Source organism: Leguminivora glycinivorella, chromosome 3 (genome assembly GCF_023078275.1).
Source record: "Leguminivora glycinivorella isolate SPB_JAAS2020 chromosome 3, LegGlyc_1.1, whole genome shotgun sequence".
In the NCBI taxonomy this organism is placed as follows: domain Eukaryota; kingdom Metazoa; phylum Arthropoda; class Insecta; order Lepidoptera; family Tortricidae; genus Leguminivora; species Leguminivora glycinivorella.
Window position 1 is genome coordinate 9,003,423 of NC_062973.1, and position 19,899 is coordinate 9,023,321.

Sequence of the window (19,899 nt, forward strand, 5' to 3'; positions counted from 1 at the left end):
TGATCTTTATATGCTCGGTTGGTTGTTTACCACCAACACATTAGAGCTATATAATGTATATTCTTCCAAGCCCAACCACTCGCTTATTTATATTCTGTCAACACACCGAGCACACAGCCGAATACTGATACGTAAAAACAACTTTTATATCCAACAAATCCACCTTCCAACTCAAATTGATATTTCAAAGTCCATTTCACGACATATGTACACGCAAAGCCAGAATTCACGGGTATTTCGTTAACTTTAATATTCACTAACTCAGAAATATTCCACAAGGGATTGTAATTTGTAATAGGATAAAAGCACTTTTAAGCGCTTCCCTTTTTGCCCGAGTGTATTATATTTGAATTGGTCTTGAGATCAACTTTTTGAAGATGATTTGACCTGTGAGCGTTAGATTTTGGTATAACTATACCTCCACGATGATGGCATTATAAGGATGCTGATACGCAATAATGTGTTATCCCACATGCACTTTGCAATAAAATGTCAACTTTAAGACGACACAGGAGCGAAAGTGCTAAAATGAAAAGGAGCCCTCCTTTTAATTAGGAAATTCTAGTTTAATATACTAGTGCTATTAACCAGATTTATGGAAAAAAAATGTCCATTAAGAACAACTCAGTTAAAAGATATTGCGAAAAAATGTTCGAAAAAATCGAGGTTCCGCTCTCGACTATTTCCTCTTTCAAAACTTAATCAATCGTAATTTGAGAATCTGAATAACAATAATATAATCTGTGTCGGACCGTTTAGTTTTTTTGGCTAATGGCCACCAATTTAGAATACCACATCTTTCTTTGCGCCACAATCAATAAGGCCATTTTTGGGAATTTTTGATGGGCTCTAGCGTCTTTAAAAATAAGAATATCAAAAAATCAAAACGGTCCGACACAGATAAAAATAATATTAATCTGGGTTGAAAAAATCATTGCTCTATCTTCAAAAACCAGGGAGAAAATAGTCGAGAGCGTTTGTTTGGCGTCAAATTTTTGAGTTGACATCTTATTGCAAAATGCATGTGGGATGACACATTGCGTATCAGCATCCTTTAAATAAATATTATAATTATGTATAATAGAGTGATTCTTCAAACGGTTTTGCTGTATTCAAGTTTGGTGTGACCCAAAACAAAAACCGAGGTCGCTTGTAATATGAATAAACTCAACATAATGTTTTGCGATAGTCAGCAAATGAGCAGATAGGTCGCCTGATGGTAAGCCATTACTATTGCCAATGGACACCCAAAACACCAGAAGGGTTTGAGGAGCGTTGCGGGCCTTTAAGACGGGTGGGTTATTTTTGTAATTATATAATGGGATTTCCCAGGTTTACTCGTAGTTTCAGTGATGCAACAAATTAACGATTTATATTTACCCTACATATAAATTCAGAGAATATTAAGAATATCGTCTAGAAAGTAGATAGATCCTGTAAAAACGCAACCGGCCGGTCCTTATAGACCTGATTTAGACGGCGTGCGAACTCGTATGCGATTTTAGTTACATTGCGGGATGTTGAGGGTACATACCATTTTGCACAGCCATCAAATACCGCAATGTAATAAAACTCGTATGCGAGTTCTCGTACCGTCTAAATGGGCCCTCAGTCTACATCGATTTCCCATCTCTCCGCGCCTTTTGTAACTATTGTAATGTCAGGTCAGGCAATGTCTAGACTGAAAAGATACTTTGGCTTTTAAAACTTATTGATTAGACGTTTAGACAGGCCGATCTTTTAACTTAAAGTTTCAATAGATTTGGTATTTAAGATATAAGGCATGAAGTTCTAAACTAAGGCTTATAAATATAATAGATATGTAAGTAGCCGCATTGAACGGTACGATATACATTAAAATTTCATCAAGATACTTTTTATCATTTCAAAGAAATATGACTTAATGTAACTTTGAGGCATCTAAGATACGTCGTTGTCAAGTGTACTCGTGAGATTATCCTAATCCTAATATTGTAAATGGGAAAGTGTGTGTGTCTGTTTGTTTGTCCGTCTTTCACGACAAAACGGAGCAACTAATTGACGTGATTTTTTAAGTGGAGATAGTTGAAGAGATGGAGAGTGACATAGGCTACTTTTTGTCTCTTTCTGACCCCCCACTTCCCTAAAGTGGTGGGTGGATGTTTGTATGAAGCATTTCGCAATATTCGAATTTAACGCGAGCGAAGCCGCGGGCAAAAGCTAGTTAACAATAAACAAAGGTTCGAATTTGAAAGGAATGAAAGGACTTGATTCTTAGAATGAAGATTATTCTACTGATCAGAATTCTGCTTACTGACAGAAAAACAGCACAGAGAAACAGCTGCTTCCATTACGTCTTGCTACAAAAAAATGTTACAGAAAAACTTGCTGCATAAAGAATCATAATTTTACCGATAATACGAATAATACGATTGAAAAGTAAAGTTACAAACACCACGAATAACAAAGTGCTTACTTCCCCACTCACCGTGAGTACCATCACGTGTGACTTAGATACACACATTTTACGACATTTATAGTCTTACATGGGGTGTGGTTCTTGCTTAAAAGGCACTTGGCAAATATCACTTAGGGGAGACACGCGCGTTAGGTCTCAGGGGCGAAAGTTATTTGGGAAAATATTGTTTAATGTTTTGGATAAGTAGGCATGTTCTTTTACACCATTATTTAAGGCTAAATAATTTAAGTGCAAACTATACTCACAGGATTATATACGACAGTTGATGCAATGCTTAGTTGTCATGTGTACCACTCAATAATGTTACCAGTTTGGAAAAAGGACACTACACTCCTTTTTCTACTACTTTTTTTGTTTTTTTCCTAGATTTATTTAAATTTGCAAATGATATGATTGCCACATATATTATAGATAGTAGTCGAGTCATGGGTCGCTAAAGGTCGCCCGTAGCCCTTGGAGCTAAGTGCAGATAATCGGGACGGGGCGGCTGAAAATGCTGAAGTCGCAATATATTTTACTGACGTAAGGGAGAGTTGGATTTTCCGCTGGTTAAATCTAGTTCCAAATTTCCCATTAGTCCTCATGTGTCCTTCTGTATTGTTGTCTTTAGGGTGTGCAAAAAAGAATACTTGTATTGTATTTTTTATTTACTTATTTATTATTCGTAAAGCAGGCAGGCAGTTGTAGTAACTGATAAAGCATGTATCCAGTTGTCGGCAGAGGTTTCAGGTGTTATGTGAAATTAGCACTGTGCGTGATTTTACTTACTTTTTGATAGGGCATTGACCTGAATAAAATATATTAGCCTGTAATATCATCTTTTTCGTTTTTTTTTCTTGAAATAATTATGCTGGTTACAGGATGGCGATGCGGCTTGAATAAAAGTTTAACAGCGTGGGTTTAATAAACTCCTGAATTTTATCTGGAAATACATGATTATGATCTTTTAGTACCTACATATCATACGTAAAGCTTAAGATTCAAAGTAATAATTACGCTTGAAAACCTCATTAGTCATAATAAATTACCTCTACTGCAAGTTTTCTCTAAGATTTATGCAAATTAATCACCTAGAAACAGAATATAAATCGTATCGTGTCCACGATTCCCCGAGCTCGCGGATCTCATTGTATAAGATAAGCAATTTCAACCTTTATTCTATTATGCTTGGAATAATTAGCGCTTCAAGTATCTTTCATTTAATTAAAACTTAAAGGCTTTGAAAAATATTGCACGGATTAAAATTCTCCGGCGTAAACGTTCTTAAATCCCAAGAGTCTTTGGAGCTAAGCTATAGACATATCTACAGCTACTCGAAAGGGATCTCCAATACCCTTAAATTTATCTGGTTAGCCGGCCTAGCAAGTTTCGACAGCGATACGCTTCGGGCCTCTTTAGTATATCGCTCTTTCACATAAGCGAGAGAGACACTTTGAGTTTAGATCGCTATGGCGCGACACGTCATCACGTCTGTAAAGATAGCATTTGCGATATTTTTTGTTTTAAAATAAAGCGAAAATCCTCAACTCCGACACAGGTAAAAATAATTATATATCTGTTTGAAAAAAAAAAACATTGCTCAAGCTGGAAAAATAGTGGAGAGCGCGGTATATATACTTTTTAATTAACCTGGCTTTCTTTTAAACTATTGACACTAATAACAAACAACTCTGCAGTATTCGTCGCTAAGTTTAAAAGCATAACTGAGTTCGATTTCCAAATAATTAATAATTAAGTATTGTTATCCGATAACTCCAGCCATTAATATTTAACGAACTGTCGAGAGCTGCCTAGCAAGCGGAACAATATATTTAGGGCTGCAAGTTTAATTGGGTCAGAGTACCTATAGCCAAATTCACAATCTCTTACGTTTCGTAAGCGTTTCGTAGATAGCTCTTTGTATCGCTTTTCTGTAGTGGCACGACAGAGCCAGATTGTGTTTGCGATGGCCTCGTAGCGTCAACGATTGTCACTTCGTTTAGGCCGCTTTGATTCGCTTCCTCGTGGTAGCAGCTGGTCAATCATTCAAAACTTTGTCGTACATATTCTCGAGAGTCCTTACCAATTGTGGTGCTGTGCATTTAGAACTGCCACGCGGTTAACATAAAAAAATAAGATGTCATAAAATAAATATGTGCGTAGTGCGTACACTCCTTAAAAACTAAAAACTAACCTATCAACTAGGGCACATTATAAAACCTTGTGTCATGGCATAGAAAAGGCGCTGGCTCAGTATAGTCACATCTCGGAGACTGGCGATCAAATATATGAAAGAGGCGCGTTTCTAACACACATTCTAAGCTCGTGTAGGTGAACGCGTACCATGCTTGTATGAGTGAGATATGACAGGTCGACTGTTCGCGTTTTTGACAGGCGGTAACTGTGAGGTAACCGAAAAGGGGTGGGCGACACTTTCAGCGGGGAGCGGGAGTGGCCATTCTGTACGATTGTACTCTTTATTATACTGTGGTATAATGATGTCAATGTGACAAGCCACAACGCTGATATTCTGACAGTACCTTTGATAAAAAAAATAACTTCTTTCTTAGTGTTTATAAGTTCTCTCGTTACTTTCCATTCTACTAATAACTGCTAATCTATCTATTCTACTTGAAGTTACTTAACCTCAAGTTGAACTAGTGCATATACTTATATGCACCTAATCGTGTTTCGTAGTTAAACATGTTTACCAACTGCAACATATAATTTCCACAAAGACATAAAAATACTATCATGTTAAAACTATTTAACATAATTTGCAAGCATTACAGGGGTTGGTTTCTATTCAGCTCAGCAAACGCAATCTCCGAAACACGAGCTCACTCTGAATATTACGTATTGTGCGCTCATGGCCTGTCTCTGTTAATATCACCTTAGCAATGACGAAACTTCAACTCAAAGAACCATCATAACTATATCCTTGGCGTTCATATCAGCTCCACTTTACTGGAGATCAAACTAAATTTGACGAAGGTGTGCATCGGCATTAGGAATGAGGTCCTGCGGTTGAACACGACAGAACAGACGGGGTGTCTTATTGCGCGATGATGCATTTCTGTCACCGAACGAAACCAGTCACGTGATGTGACGCGGTGGTAGCTGCTGTAGGGATGGAACTTTCATCGATAAGTTAGGTATCGATAAAAGTTTTAGGAACGTGTTCGTAGTTTTCTACATTAACAAGTTATATACTTACCTGTAAGTACATTACAATACCTAGACTAGAACTACCCAAATGATACCCAAATACCCAAATAATACCCAAATGATATTGTCCCGCACATATATGTATTTGGTACCAACCTACAATATGTAATTCTGCCAATGCATACTATTAATTTGAATGTTTTGTAAGGTGTAAAGACAAATAAAATATGATTAGGATATGTCGAAGATATTTCAGTGTCAAATATGACGCTTCGTCAAACCAAAACGAACAGATTCATATTTTTGATGTAAGTATCTACTTACTTATTTTTAAATCTTATTTTATGTCTTTAAAGTAAGGTAAACGAAACCTTTACCTACAAACTGTTGTGGAAATAATATATGTTCAATATAAATTTCCATTTGAAAAATAAGTAATAGGTAACTATGTATTTAGTATTGTTTAATACAGGGTGTCCCACGGCGATGCCACATGGAGGGAAAGTACCTTAAATATCATAGATAGCATATTTTGCTGAAAGAAGACTTCATTTTATTTTCAAAACTTAGTAAAAGTGCATTTAATTTTTTTTTAATTTTTACTATGAGGACTTATACAGGGTGTATTTTGATAGCGGGTCAGTAAGGGCAGCTATGAGATCCCGTAGTCCTACCTGAAAATAGTCTAAGGGGACCATCCATCAATTTCAAATGAATGGCGGAATATAGTGTCGGAGGCCAAGATCCACTTCGGGTTGCTGAGCCATCGCAGTAAGTAAGTAAGGTATTTATAACTATACTACATAAAATTCACATCGGCAGGACTCAAACCTGCGACCATGCAGTGCAGTGTCCGGTTCAGTGCAGTGGAGGTGTCATTTTTTTTTTAATTTTTCCCTACTTTTAATAATTTGTTATCTATGTAGTAGTAGTATATTGCTTGCAGGCGTTTCTGCATGATAAAAAATAAGTTCATCAGATTTTTTTCCTTTTAGAAGGATCCAGAGCCGTCAATAAAATACATCATCAAACTTATCACCAGCAAAGCTAACCGGGAATCATTCAACACCCACTCGTATCCTATTCGCGCGGATGAAATGAAAAGGGACCCGTGTTTCTGACAGGAGGCATTTACAATGTTACATAAACGTTTGAACACCTACATTTTCTAAATCAACATTCATTCAAACGATTCTAATTTTAGAAGTAAACATTTGAAACCCATTTTATCGATATCGACATTTGTCTCATTCACAGACCAACTCCTATAGACATCTATTACAAGACGACTCGCGGGTGCCAGCCTTCCTAGTATTTGCACTGATATAAGCGCGGGCGCTCGCCGTGCCCGATCAGTATCGACCAAGTAACAGACCCGAAAGCAGCGCGTGTTTTTCGCACAAAAAAATTGGAAAAGGGTATTTTGATGCCTTAAAGATGTCCACCTGTAGTGTGAAATGGTGTGGAAAGGTAACAAGAAGCTCAAATTTAAAAACAGACGGCATTACATTCCACAAATAAGTCATATTTATAATTTATTCAGAGCCGGCATAGGTCAACTTACATTGGCCACTTACGCGTCAGTAGAGGGACAGTCATACTTCTGTCCCTTTTCATCTGGCGCGACTGCCCGCCGTCCTTGAAACGGCCAATCACAGCGCGCTTAACACATTCCCCGCCCGCTCCTCGCACCCCAAACACTGGTGACTCGTATCGCGAACCAAATATACAAGACTGCCACTCTATAGGAGGTTCTCTGTGGTCTCATTTTATCCATCCGCGGCAATTGAGGCAGAGGTAAACCAACAACAAGATGGAGACTCGCAGTAGTGCTAAAATACATGGCAGGGTGCTGTGTCTGAGAAGACGTCAAGGATATTGCATAATGATGACATGGAAAGCTGATCACCGTGTGGGATTCATAGCTTAGAATAGAGATTTTATCGATATCGATAGAATTGTCAATGAAAATGCTTAGCATGATGATTCCTCGCACAATCCATGAACAACGCAGGTTAAGTGACTGGTAATGTGTGCTTAAACTTCAACACAGCCTGGCAATCGTATGAATTCCCTAAAACATAATTGAACCCGACCCGACGTGCCATTATACCGAAACCTGTTTTACTTTTGAAGACACGGCGAGCAGCTTTTTGTTGTCAGATATAATGATTGTGACGTGAGTTCAAAGTACTATGCAGTAAAAACGTGATAATCTGATAATGCTCGGTGTACAATATTTACGTACCTATTTACTTCGGTACTAATTTGCCGTACCAACACCAACGCACGTCGTACGAAGCTTATTACAAAAACTTTTTTTAGTAAAATTACCTACGCAAACCATTTTTAAACATATATTAGCATAGGTACAATATTATGGTAAAAATAAAATATTTATATCCCAAAATTTGGCAACCTCCAAGTAACAAGATTTCAAGTGTGTGTGTAAATTGACTTTGTGAACAATTTTGCGAAGGCTCTCTCCCCGCGTCCCTTAGATGAGCTAGATGCCAGAAATGTGAAATCTGGCCCCGTAGCCGAATGGCATTTCTCCGACGCCAAACGAAAGCGATACGCCGCTGGCTCTGTCGCGCCAATACGCAAGCGCGATAGAGATAGATATCTACTAGCGCTTCGTTTCGTGAGCGTTTGTGCCATTCGGCTAGCCACCCTGGTGTCGTAGCCGAATGGCATTTCTGCGACGCGAAACGAAAATGAAACGCCGCGAAAGGTAGTCTGGCTCTGTCGAGCCAATACGCAAGACGATAGAGATAGATATATACGAGCGTTTCGTTTCATGAGCGTTTCGTGAGCGTGTATGCCATTCGGCTACGTACCCTGAAGTCGAATAAGAAGTCCCTATTCATCCTCCTTGCGTTATCCCGGCATTATGCCACGGCTCATGGGAGCCTGGGGTCCGCTTTGACAACTAATCCCAAGATTTGGCGTAGGCACTAGTTTTACGAAAGCGACTGCCATCTGACCTTCCGACCCGGAGGGTAACAAGGCCTTATTAGGATTAGTCCGGTTTCCTCACGATGTTTTCCTTCACCGAAAAGCGACTGCGAATAAAATAAGAAGTCCCTATTATGATAGCTCAAAAGCGCTACCAAAATAGCGCATCTGAAGATGACAGTTGAATTACCAAAATAACCCATTTTTTTATACTGCGTCGCTGGCAAACTAGCATACGGTCCGCCTAATGGAAAGCGGTCACCGTGACCTATAGACGCCTGCAACTCAAGGAGTGTCACATGCGCGTTGCCAACCCATTAGAAAGTTGTACACTCCTATTTGCTGTGTTAAGTACACAGCAAAAAGGATATAATTAAAGGATTGCTTCGTTATTATAATTGTACAGTCAAAAAAATTTGACTTCCTACCCATTTTATTTAAATGTTGGTAGACGAATTCGCAGTGCATTAAGGTCGAAAATTGTATATCAGTAATAGTTTTTTCCCCTCACTAGCTCGGAAACACGTGTTTTGTCCTTTATTACCAGCGGGTAAAAACGCATTTTATCCACTAGTGGGTAAAGTAATTTGACCTTGAATAAAGTGAAATTAACTGCTTGAAAATTGATAAAAGTAGGTGAATCTGGAGTAATAAAGATGATTTACCACCTGTGGAACTACTGGAAGCAGTGATAAACGCATTTTTTGCGTTGTAGTTTCCTCGCTATAGACGCTATAGTGAGGGGAAAAGTTTTGTGTTACACTCGGGTGCAATAGTACATTACATCAGAGGCCGGGAAAATGAGGATTTCCGGCCAAGTGGGTATATACGGCCGAGCGAGCGTGCGAGCGAGGCCGGATAGGGATACGAGGCCGGGAATCCGTTTTCACGCCGAGGCATGTATAGTACTTTTCTCAAACATACAATGAAATAAAAAAAAATGCTCTAAAGGACAATATTTTATAAAAAAAAGTTACTTTGCAGGCCTAGGCCTAAAAAATAATATGAAATCCCTTTACAGTCCTCTCGAGTTGTTGCGCCCAAAAAGCGATACTTCCCAGCCCATTTTAAGGAACGTAAAGACAATATTTCATTGCATGTTTGAGAAAATGTATTTTACTTCTCGTGTGTTAAAAAACTCGCAAGTTCAGGATTCTATTCTCGAACCACTCGCTTCGCTCGTGGTTCAACTATAGAATCCTTTCACTTGCTCGTTTTTCAATTCCGCACTCGGCGTTAAAATACAACTTTGCCCCCTTGTATAACAAATAACTATAAAATGACAATCTGTATTATTTGTCTCTTCAAATTGCAGATAACCTATTTGAAGTTATCATTTGTTTTTCTTGTTACGGACACGAATATGTTATCAGTCTTGTGGAAAGTAAGATGGTCCTATCAACCTTTCAGTAAGAGTAACAGAGAAAGCGAAAGTTATTGTTTGTCCTTGTCATAGTCTCACTATGAACTTCATAGTATGAAGTTAGAAAAAGTTTTATACCGAAAGGGTAACGCTGAATCCGACAAAATTACGTAGGCTGTTTTTGGTAAGTTGTCAGGAATGTTATTACTTCTTTTTATTTTCATGGCATTTCGTATGTGACCTAGTTACATACATTAGTCATACAACATGTAAAGCAATGGTGATAGTTTGCTATGCGATATTTACCTAACCTTAAGGGCGCCGGTAATTGCATTCGTTGACTACCTATATTATAATGACGGCTATTTGTCGTCGAATGGTTAGGTACATCATATCCCTGTGTTGTCATTTTGGTGCGACATCAGTTTTCCGCGTCTACGCATATCTACTCTACTGAAACACATGTCTTGCAATATATATTAGGTACAGTCAGCAATAAAAATACACGTGTTTGAAGTGCCAAAAATGTGTATAGTTACAGGGCTTTGTTTCCCGCACATTTTTTTTTTCACCTTGACTGTTCATATCTTTGCTGCTAATTGTACCTATCTCATAAATTGGAATAAAAAATAGAAAACATCGATCGAAAATATAATTATTTTTATATGGATAGGACAGATTAGGTACTCCTCGGCATGATTATTCCCATCTCATTTTGGGGTCTGCTTTTCCTCTCCTTTCCTTCCACTTCATACGATAGGATGTGTCCGTCTATTGAAACGTCGCAGGAATTGTCAGAATCAGTCATGAAATTGGAATAAATAGAAAACATCGAGCTTCATAAAGAACATCACTATTCCGTGCAGCTGTGAAGTGACGTATAACATATTTTGAAATATATTTTAATTAGGATAGTACAGATTAGGTACAGTCAGCAATAAAAATGTACATACGTTCGAAGTGTCAAAAATGTGTTAGTACCTACACAAGACTTTAGCCTGAGGCGCATTAAGGTCGTGTAATGTGTATATATACATATTTTTTATGCTTTTCTGTAAGTGCTCTTCATATCTTTGTAGCTGACGACTGGACCTGGTAACTTGGTATAAATATATAACAATATATAAAGAATATCGAGCATTATAAAGTGCATCCCTATTCCGTGCAGCTGTGAAGTGAAGCTCGACTGCCCTCTCTCGTGATTTAATTGAATTATTTGAATGGATCCGACGCTTCCGCCGTTACTCCGCTCTGAGCTCGAGCTGGTGCCGGAAATGCCAATTGTGACTTCAAAATATGTATTTTTTATTTTATCTTAGTTAAAATAGATGTATGTAAGAATACATACATAAATATAACATACACAACACAACATAGTATATAGACAAGGGACGACATGTCATGCAGACAAAATACATTGGACCATAATATACTCGTCATTGACCGAGGTAGATAGATTTATATTATGTAAAAATATTGTAAATTATATTTTATAATCGCTTAGATGATCTCAGGTTTTAAGTATGTATTTTTTTAATTGATTACATTTAATTGTTTTTTTTATTGTTCATTCAGTACCAAGTTTTCATGGATTTATTAATCCAAACTTCTAAATAAATTAATATTAAGTACGTATTTACCATAATGACGGTAAAAATACAGTTAAATAACGCAGATAAAATTTACTTTCAGCTATGCAGCAAAATAAACTCAGGTAACAATTTTAACTGCTCTTTGAACTAAAAAATAAATAGGTACCTTTTAAAGTTAAAAGCACGGTTACTGCTTTAAAACTGTAACCTTAACTACCAAAAGCTATTAGGCTAAACTAAAAAGAGCCAAAATGTGGCTTTTCTTATCTTAGCTATTTAATTTCTTTTATAAAAAAAAATCCAATTAAAATTCCATTCGTCGCTCAAACTACAATAATAAATACTAATCACTAACCAATAAAACTAATCGTAGGTACTTATATATAACGTACTTGTATACACAACAGGTGTCAAATAGTTGAATGTTGACCTTGACTGTACTGTCCGTAGCTATGGGTACAGATATAAGCTTGTTATAAGTTCACACACGCGCACTCGCGGGCCGCGGCGGTTACGTGCGTCGCCTGTGGCGGACTCGATAGACTGGGGACTGAGCCGCTGGGTGGCGAGCGAGGGGAAAACATTTTCCGGGGTTTGGGAGACGTGAAAAAAGATGCATGGAAACGCGGCGTTTACTTTGAGTTTCTGGTGTTTTAAGGTCGGTTGCACCAAACCGTCTGTGGCCGAATTTATCGATTACAATTTTTTTTGGAATCCCCATAAACTTGCTGCGGGATGTTGACGTGTCTGTTAAAGCCTGACCAGAAATATGTGATTATTGTCATGAGGGCGCTGTTATTATTATGTATAGGGTGACAGTTCGGGTACGTATCACAATGTCTAAAGTTAAAAACCTAACGTCAAATGACCTACGTTCAAAATACCTAAAATCAAAATACATAATGGTGTTTCGACCGAAATTCAAAATACCTAAAGTTTAAAAAGGTGCATATTATAATGTCTAAAATAAAAAAACTAACGTTAAATGACCTACGTTCAAAATACCTAAAATTAAAAAAACGAACGTTAAATGACCTACGTTGAAAATACCTAAAATCGAAATACCTAATGATTAAATCCGAAAAAATGATTTCACCACCCCCTTTCTTCCCGTGGGTGTCGTAGAAGGCGACTATGGGATATGGGTTAAATTGTGGCGTAGGCGAGAGGCTGGCAACCTGTCACTGCAATGTCACAGTTTCGTTTTCTTTCAACCCCTTATTTGCCAAGAGTGGCACTGAAACTTTAGTAGTTTCATGTGTTCTGCCTACCCCTATATGGGATACAGGCGTGATTGTATGTATGTATGTATGTAAATCCGAAAATCAAAAATGTCTAATAAATGGGGCTTAAATAACCAGTTTATCCTTGAATCGTCGACAGACAATTAATCGAATATTATTTCAAAGACAACGTTTAAAATAATTTCATTTCATCGACAGTTCATATCGTAGAATGATCGATACAAGTCAAATTAAACCGTGGACTTTTACTTCGTAGATAACTTATTCCGAGTATACTTTATATCGTGGTATTATGGTTTGTATTTTTCATTTCATTTTGTTTTACATTAAATAAAATTTATTACGCGTAATATTATTTCAATTGTGTAATTGTGTATACCTAAATATTTCAATTGTTAATTTTTCTAAAATTTTACAATTTGTAAATTTTTTGTTTTTATGTTTGGTCACAACTAACGTAACCTTCTTCTAACCTATTTTAAAGGTCGTGCGTTGATGTGTAGGGTCGCAGTTCTAACCTAACCTAAACCTACTCTGTAAGCCGTTCTTTTCTGTGTGATCGCAGTTCTAACCTAACCTAAACCTACTCTGTAAACTGTTTGTTTTGTGTGTGGTCACGGTACTAATAACCTAACCTAAACCTAATCTGTAAACTGTTTTTGCGCGTGGTCACAGTTCTAACCTAACCTAAACCTACTTTAAAAGCCGTTCGTTGTTGTGTAAGGGCGGAGTTCTAACCTAACCTAAACTTACTCTAATATAGGATTTAAACCAATCGGATTCCCTCTATTTGGCATACCTTTAATTGTCCGAAACGATTTTCGCATAACAGACTTCGCATAATCGATTTTCGACGAATGTTAATTTGGCAGAAAACTTATTTGACATAATATAAAATAATACTAATATTACTTTGTAAGAAAATGAGTTCGCATAATACTTTTTACGCCGATTGTTTTTTATGAATAACATTGATTTGCAACATTTTATTTGGAATATTTCTTAAAATCAGAATAACCACTGTAGCGTTACGTACTCTTACAAGAGTCTTGCAAGAGTACGTAACTGCTAACCTAAAGGGTGAAGAGAATTTAAAGAGATGAAATGAAAATAAGAAAGTAAATCAGGGGTAGGTAAGTTATTATACGGCTCTTTATTTGGCGATATGACACGAGGTATGTAAAAAACTAATAAGTCAGGTAATCCGAAGTCCCGAAGCAGCGGCACGCAACGCGTGGGAAGACTCGAGGTAAAGACGTGCAGCGGTTAGGATGATGCGGAGTAACGACGCGCAGCGGCAAGCGTCGGCTACGCGCAGATCTATGTCTCAGCGCAGTGTTGCAGCCTGCGTGTTCGAGTGTCAGGCACGACCAGCAGCGTTCGCAGGGAGGTCACGCGCCCTAGCGCCAGGCACAACCAGCAGCGTTCGTAGGAGCTCACGCGCCCGAGCGCCAGGCACAACCAGCAGCGTTCGTAGGAGCTCACGCGCCCGAGCGCCAGGCACAACCAGCAGCGTTCGTAGGAGCCCCCAGCAGACAGGCCAGCTCACGAGGTGGATGCACGGCCCGCAGCTCGCCGAAAGAGGAGAGGACATGAAGAGGGTTTTCTTGAAGAGTGCGGGGCCTGGCTTGGCCCCGCACGGACCCTTTATAACTCGTTATCCCTTAGGAAACGACGAAATAATGACTGACGGGTTTGACATGAGGGCCGCTTATATACCCATGTTTGAGAATTTAGAAAACTAAATTTAAAATTTAAATATTATCGCTAGCCAATTATAAAAATATGGTCTAAAACTAATAAACCTACATTAAAAGTATACATACTTAACTCTTTAGTCATTTTAAAACTTTCAAAGAATATTGATTGACATGGTGATGTCAATCAATAAATAAATATGTCAAATTAAAATATGAAACTAATTCAATGTTTTTCTGCAAACAAATAGTTAAAAATGTTGTAGACTAGAAAGGTAAGTTTCGCCGTTGCGAACTGCATCGATCAATACTATGTTTATTACATGTAGGAGAAATAGAATCTAATTTTGAACATAAATCGTTGCAGTTACAGACAGACGCCAGTAAACAGATAAAAAGGATTACAAGAGCATATCTACTACATTTGTCAGGAAGAAAACATGAAATATTTCCAGAAGGTAACAAAGTAAATTTAGAATAGAGATCATTAGAAAAATAGAGAAACAAACAGAGGTCGTAGTCTTTCCACGCATCTTACAGATTCACGAGAGTTTTAGGTCTCCCTATAACGTTAACATGTGCATTTTCCAGGCAAGTGAACTGAAGATAGAACGTACGATTTCGATGAGTTGAAAATCGGAATAAAGGATTGTCGCTGTCTTATAGCAACATTGTGCAGGATCGCCAGTCCGTGAAGTTAAATATTAGAAGGTATTATTGAGATACTACACCACCCATACTAAATGCAGTCAGGAGAGTCGGTTAGGTTAGGTTAGAACTGCGACCTCAAGAAATACAATATTTTGTTAAGAATGCACGAATGTCGGTTACGTTAGGTTAGAACTGCAACATCAATATAGTAGTATTAGCTATGATAAAAATTCTGCGTGATAAATTTCGACTAAACAATGTTATGCATAAAAACCACTCGACGAAAAACCTTTATGCACAACATATATTCGAACAAACAAAAATATGCCTAGATAAATTATGCGTAACTATACTATGCTTAAAATTAATACTTCAAATACCCTCTTTTACGCTCGCGGAACCTACCCTACTACTTCGGTATTTTGACCGGTTAATCATTTTAGGTATTTTGACCATACGGTATTTCAAATTTTGGTGTATAAAATTTAGGTTACATAGTTTTTGGTATTTCAAACATTAGGTATTTAGTCCAATAGGTATTTTCAATTTCGGTAATTCGTGCGTAGGTGAATCTTGCTTAGGTATTTAAAATCATTAAGTATTTGGATTTTAGGTATTTTGAACGTAGGTCATTTAACGTTAGGTTTTTTAATTTTAGACATTGTGATACGTACCCGACAGTTCAATTTAGTATAAAGAAAATAGTTCTAATGTTACCATCAGGCGACCTGTCTGCTCGTTTGCCTCCTATCCCATAAAAAAAAAAGAAATTCCACGACATGGCGCGTAACTAGTCATACAGTTTTGGTCAGGCTTTAACTGTGGCTGAAGCAACTGGCCCTTAGAAGACGTTAGCGGTAGCATAAACGTCACGGAATATGACATATTCATGTATTCAGTGTGGTGTGTCGACGGAAAGTTTCCAAAATTCTGAAATTTTCACATAGGAAAACTTTTATAGCTTTAAACTCCCTCTATTTTTCATGAAAGTTTCGTAAATATTTCAAGAAATTTAAGATTTTTTTGGAAAGTTTCCGCAACTTGCACATCACTAATTCAGTGTGAATGGCAGTGCCTGGACGGTTACGACTATAACCAAAAATTACATACGTTTTCCGTAAAAACAAAATGGTAAGCAGAGATGCAGAGAAGCAGAGAGAGAAGAAGATTCCGATACGAATTAACTCACGATACTCAAGACCTACTTTTTAAGGAACTAAGTTGGTGCTAAATATTACCATTACAAAACATTCCGGATCCCAAACCGTTAAAGACAGATCAATCCATGTGTCTCATAGCTGTAATGAAATACACTGTATGACCAGAGACAGATGACTGAGCAAGTTAATGTCATTAAAATTTAATGGAAAATAACATAATTATTTCTGAAAGAAAGGAAGAATAGTTATTTGTTTTACAAGGGGGCAAAGTTGTTGTTTAACCGCACGTGCCAATATTGATACCCGAGCAAGCGAAAGATTCCAATATTGAACCGCGAGCGTAGCGAGAGGTTCAAAAAGTGGAATCTTGAGCGTTGCGAGGGTTTCAAAACGAAGGTTAAACAAACTTTTGAAACACAAAATTTTTCACCACACCAACACGAACAAAATACAGACTATAAAACATGAAACTAAATCAAATCCATCAATTTATTCAATGTTTAGAATTCAAAATCATTATTTTTAAGTAAATTCTAACAGCCAGCGCAAGACATCAAGTTAAAATTTGTATGAAATTACTTCGCACTCTTGTGGATAAAATGCAATTTTGCTATCTGTTTTCGAATAGCAAAGAGAGCCTTTACCGGTTGGTGTGGTGAAAAAATATTTTATTTGCACACAAACATTAACATAAACAGTAAGAACGAACAATTTTTCTGTCCACCGACCGAAAAGCGTAAAATTTCAGGCCAATGTAGGGACATTATCGCTTACATATTACATATCTTAACGAGTAAATAAGAAATCCTCAGATCACATGTAAAAAGTGGGTCCAAAAAACATTATATGTTGTACATTTTCCTCAAGGCTGGTAGCATTGGTCGTGGATGATTGCTCCCGACTGGAATCGTCGAGCCCGGGCACCCTATACTATGACCCAATACCATATGTTTCTTATAAAACGATTCCTCTATTCATCCACACTTCCATTGCTCGCTAGCCCCAGTCAGCACTACCATCGTCTTTTACCAAGCAGCAATAGACTAGGGGATTAGCAGAATTTATCTATATCCAATAAAATTGTTACGAATCCACAGTTTCCGTAGAGCAACACCTCGAAAACGATTAAATAATTGCAGACTCGCGGTTGCCGTTTATTCGTGAATTTTCGACGAAATTGGGGCGTTTGGTGAAAACTTTCTTGATTACATTGTAGTGAATAAATAAAGGGATGAATATGCGATCGGAATTGCAACTTAGTCGGCACTCGAGCAATAACTTTCGTTAACTGCTATGATTATATTGTAATGATTTAATTAATTTGTCAGTACCAGGATGTGTCACAGGATGGGAATGACTAATTGAGTAAAACACAGGCGAGACAGATTGTAATCACGTATTCCTGATTCCTGAGGTCATAAGGAACACAAATATGTTCTACCTTGGTAAAATATATCAGCGAGTTATCGCAAAATAAATGCCAAGAGTGAAAATAATCTCTCAAATAATCTGATCCAAACCCGTCCCGTGAAACCCGTGAAAATAAGATCAGTCATAGCCGTAGAACTATCGTCGTCGTGCGTAAACTGCCATACAAATAGTTCTACAGCTACGACGGATCATATTTTCTCGGATTCGAATCGAACGTATTGCAAAACCGCTTTAAGTTAGTATAACATTAGATACACACTCTTAATACTAATTACTGTCACCAGTCTCACGAATCTCTGCGAAATCTTCAAATCCTACACCCTAATAAGTGTAATAAAAACACTCAAATAATCCCAACTTCGTCTTGTTTACAACATGACTTTTGACGAGCACCTTAAAGGTTGTCGTAATTTGAGAAGCGAGCAGCAAACATTTCAAACTTGCCTCCCTCTCAAGAACGTATAGAATAACATTTAGGCTTGTGTTGGTCATGAACTAAGAACTAACATAACAACATAAACATAATTTATGAAAAAAAAAAGTACTTATTGCATACAAATACGTCATATCGAACAAATACTTAAAATTAGTGAGGGTCTACATTTGAACTAGGATATCCTGAAGTGTTTCAGGCTTAGAGGTACAGCAAACAAAAACTGATGTTAGGAATGAAGTCCTATGAAGGACCGAACTAAATCTCCTGCACGGTCTTCATCGGTCTTTAGGTTTTTAGTTCAGATTTTTAGGTCATCAGGTTTTTAGTTTAGATAACAGAACCAAACAGTACAGTACAAAGGTACTTAAAATGAACTATATTCAGTTAGTTACCAAAGATAGGGAAAAAAATCGTGCCTACCTATGTTAACAGTCGGGAATTATGGGTATCGGACCTTAATTCATCCCTAGCCGCTTAACCGAATTGAGCTAAAGGAACTAACTAAAAGACCGAACTAGTTCGTTTGACCGATTGACCGAGTGAACGAGCAGGCACAAGCCTAATAACATTCATCTGAAAGTCGTGAAATGGATCATGATAGGTCTTTTCAGTCTCAAGTGTTTTAAAATAGTAGTTAAAGTAGGTCACTTTGCCTGCCTTGTATTTATATTCAAGGTTCGTGGGACTAATGGCAGAATGCCTTCAGAATATTAATGATTATTTCTATTTAATAGGTATTGGTCACTTTTCCTGCTTGAGTAATTAAATATATAACAATCATAAACGCATTAATTTTAGTAGCTTTCTGACTTGCTGATTAGGGAAATATTTTGGTATGCTCCAGTTCGCCGTTTGCCTCGTTTTATATAAGAACAATCGTATTTCAATGGCTCCCCATACACACCGTCAGTCAAATAAAAAACTATTTAAAAAACAAAGCATAATAGTTATTTGTTATATAAGGGGGCAAAGTTACATACCTACATTTGCATTTGCATCCGAGTGTAACACAAAACTTTTCCCCTCACTATAGCGAGGAAAGTACAACGCAAAAAACACGTTTATCACTGATTCCAGTAGTTCCACCGGTGGTAAATCATCGTCATCACTAGATTCACTCACTTTTATCAATTTTAAAGCAGAAAAAATAACTATATTCAAGGTCAAATTACTTTATCCTCTAGAGGATAAAATGCGTTTTACCCGCTGGTATTAAAGGACAAAACACGTGTTTCCGAGCTAGTGAGGGGAAAAGATACTTATTGGGTTGACACAAAAGTAATGAGACACTTGGTTTACGTTTTATATTATTTATTATTATTACTATACAAAAAGCTTAGTCGATGATGTAATCACCATTAGCATCTGCCCTGAAACCCTGCAGAGCCCTGAAACGACATTTGCGGGGTAAACAATTCAATGATTTCCATGATGTACAGGTGGAGTTGAACAACTTTTTCGAGGCACAGCCATCAGAGTTTTCTGGGCGAAAGGCATCAAAACTTTGCCGGATCGTTGGCAAGAAGATGACTTCTTGCCAAGAAGATGACTTCTTGCCAACGATCCGGCAAAGTTTTGATGCCTTTCGCCCAGAAAACTCTGATGGCTGTGCCTCGAAAAAGTTGTTCAACTCCACCTGTACATCATTGAAATCATTGAATTGTTTACCCCGCAAATGTCGTTTCAGGGCTCTAAACAAATGAAAGTCTGATGGTGCGAGATCTGGAGAATAAGGTGGGTGGGGTATCGTCTCCCAGCCCAA

At 37.6% G+C, this 19,899-nt stretch overlaps 1 protein-coding gene across 1 annotated transcript in view; it reads right to left on the reverse strand.

Annotated features, from left to right (window-relative positions):
* LOC125242685 (acetylcholinesterase-like) overlaps positions 1-12,050 on the reverse strand; it is a 99,356-nt gene extending 87,306 nt beyond the window's left edge. Inside the window, exon 1 of the mRNA XM_048151552.1 lies at positions 11,911-12,050. The gene's annotated coding sequence lies outside the window, so the exon portion shown is untranslated. The remainder of the gene's footprint in view (positions 1-11,910) is intronic.
* Positions 12,051-19,899: the final 7,849 nt, after the last annotated feature.